The 2,915-nt window shown below is 40.7% G+C and overlaps 1 non-coding gene across 1 annotated transcript; it reads right to left on the reverse strand.

Moving 5' to 3' along the window:
* Positions 1-1,640: 1,640 nt before the first annotated feature.
* LOC118153242 (U6 spliceosomal RNA) lies at positions 1,641-1,747 on the reverse strand. Its single transcript, XR_004742499.1, has one exon. It is a non-coding gene; the product is annotated as a U6 spliceosomal RNA (small nuclear RNA).
* Positions 1,748-2,915: the final 1,168 nt, after the last annotated feature.

A 2,915-nucleotide genomic window follows, 5' to 3' on the forward strand; every position in this document is an offset into this window, starting at 1 on the left:
TAGTACCTGGACCCTGGTGAGTAGCAACAATTACTTATCTAAATGAATGAATGAGGCCAGCTTGTTCTTGGAAAAACTGTATGTCTATTATGCTGAATTATAGCTCTGTATTATTTTGGCATCATTGTTAACAATAACTATAATAATAAAATCTAATAAGTTAACTTTTGAGTTTTATTACGTGACAAGCGATTTCTTTACAGCAAACCCGAGGTAGATACTATTATCTCCTCCTTTTTACAGATGAGAAAACTAAAGAAATTCAACAACTATGAAACAAAACAGAGACCTTCCATAGGAGACCCCTTCCGCCTTTTTGGCTGCTTATCAAAGCGACTTGTTCAAGGCCACATTGCAATTTAACAAGGCAGCCAGGATTAGTTTGAGGAAACCTAGTTTCCCGGATTGTCATGTGAAAAATTTCCTCAATACCAGAGAAATTTTGGTGTGCTTCAAAATCACCTGCAGAGCTTTATAAAAAATACAGATACCTGACTGCGCCCATCCCTCAATCCACCTTCAGTGTATCTCTGGTAGATTCCAGTCATTGGCATTTAAAATAAATTTACCAACTAAATAATCATATTCTGCCAATTTTTGGACCACTATTCCAGAGTAAATGGCCTATTAAAGTGTGAGAAGAGGCTGGGCACAGTGGCCGGTAATCTTGGCACTTTGGGAGGCCGAGGTGGGCAGATCAGGAGGTCAGGAGTTCGAGACCAGCCTGGCCAACATGGTGAAACACTGTCTCTACTAAAAATACAAAAATTAGCTGGGCGTGTTGGTGCATGACTTTAATTCTAGCTACTTAGGAGGCTGAGGCAGGAGAATTGCTTGAACCAGGGAGGCAGAGGTTGGAGTGAGCTGAGACTTCACCACTGCACTCTAGCCTGGGTGACAGAGACTCCGTCTCAGAAAAAAAAAAAAATGTGAGAGGGATTCCAATGACACAATGCAAGTAAAGGACTGTAAAAAAAATGTTTAGACCAAGATTTTAATGGTAACAATGTGTTTTATTGTGCAGCAGGGGCTGCTGTCCCATCATCATGGTCTGTGCCAACCCATGGAAGGCTTGGAATACATACATGAGTAAAACTGTAGGCTTGACGTCTTTAGTTTTTATCTCATTTGGATTTTAGAGGAAATCAAGGTTGAGAATAAGACCTCATATCTTGGAAACATAAAGAGTAAATTGATGCACACATCACATTAGAATGACGCTTAATGTGGACATATTTTTCTTCTTTAATATACAACTGCAAACTTTCTGAAATGTTTACTGTCAGTATTAAAACTTTGGAAATTAGCACAATAAAACCAGCAACCACCTTTAAAAAGGTCAATTATATTCTGGAAAATTTCAGTAAATAGGAAGGTTAGGTTACTTGAGAAAAGCAGGCATAGAGTGAAAAAAACTGTTTTCTATTCACTGGTGTTGGTTTTCAAAATGATAGCCTACCAAACTGAGAGTTACTGGGTAGAATGTAGCCTTTTAAAACAGATTGCATTGTGATATAATTCTGTGTTTGTGAACCTGAAAGAAAAACTTTCCTAGGTCATGAACCTAATTTATCATGTGGAAAATCACTTAAAAAATAGGGGGAAAAAATCCACAAAGAGGACCTCTCTCTTTTTTTTTTTTTAATATGGAACCCTTCATGAATTTGTGTTTCATCCTTGAGCAGGGGCCATGCTAATCTTCTCTGTATTGTTCCAATTTTAGTATGTGTGCTGCCGAAGCGAGCACTGAGGCCCTCTCTTTCTGTGAACATGAGCCTTAAAACAAAGACAAAGATGACAATTCAAAGTACTAAAGTGAGAAATAAGAGACCTGGGTTCTAGTCCTGGATAGATATTTCATTTATGTGATTCAGTAAGGCCTCTCTGGATCTAAAGTATCCTATTAATAAAACAGGAAAATGAAAGGTAGGCAAGAGAAAAAAATTAGAGAATCTTAAGTTTCCTAGGATAGGAGTCAGCAAACCTCCTCTGAAAGGGGCAGAGGGAGCTGTGGTGGCTCAGGCCTGTTGTCCTGATGCATAAGGAGGAGAGGTTACAAGTTCAAGGCCAGCCTGGGCAACATAAGAAACTCTCATCCATTAAAAAAAAAATTTGCCAGTACTTTGGGAGGCCGAGGAGGGTGGATCACGAGGTCCAGAGATTGAAGACCATCCTGGTCAACATGGTGAAACCCCATCTCTACTAAGAATACAAAAAATCAGCTGGGCATGGTGGTGCATGCCTGTAATCCCAGCTACTCAGGAGGCTGAGGCAGGAGAATTGTCTGAACCCAGGAGGCGGAGGTTGCGGTGAGCCGAGATCGCACCATTGCACTCCAGCCTGGGTAACAACAGCGAAACTCCGTCTCAAAAAAAGAAAAAAAAAAAAAAAAATTTGGCCAGGCATAGTGGCTCATGCCTGTAATCCCAGCACTTTGAGAGGCCAAGTGGGCGGATCACCTGGGATCAAGAGGTTGAGATCAACCTGACCAACATGGAGAAACCCCGTCTCTACTAAAAATACAAAAATTCGCGGGATGTGGTGGCACATGCCTGTAATCACACCTATTCGGGAGACTGAGGCAAGAAAATCACTTGAACCCTGGAGGTGGAGGTTGTAGTGAGCTGAGATGATGCCACTGCACTCCAGCCTGGGCAACAAGAGAGAAACTTGGTCTAGAAAAAAAAAAAATAGAAAGGGTCAGAGAGTGAATGCTGACAGTATCGGCTACGACTAAGCTCTGCCAATGTTGCACAAAAGTAGCCATAGAAAATACATAAAAAATGACCATGGCTACATTCTAATCATAGAATAGAACAAAATAGAATAGAATAAGAAAATAGAATAGAATTTATAGCAATATGGCAGGGCACGGTGGCACACGCCTATAATTCCAGCACTTTGAGAGGCCGAGG

This window comes from Callithrix jacchus, chromosome 4, assembly GCF_049354715.1.
Source record: "Callithrix jacchus isolate 240 chromosome 4, calJac240_pri, whole genome shotgun sequence".
NCBI lineage: Eukaryota > Metazoa > Chordata > Mammalia > Primates > Cebidae > Callithrix > Callithrix jacchus.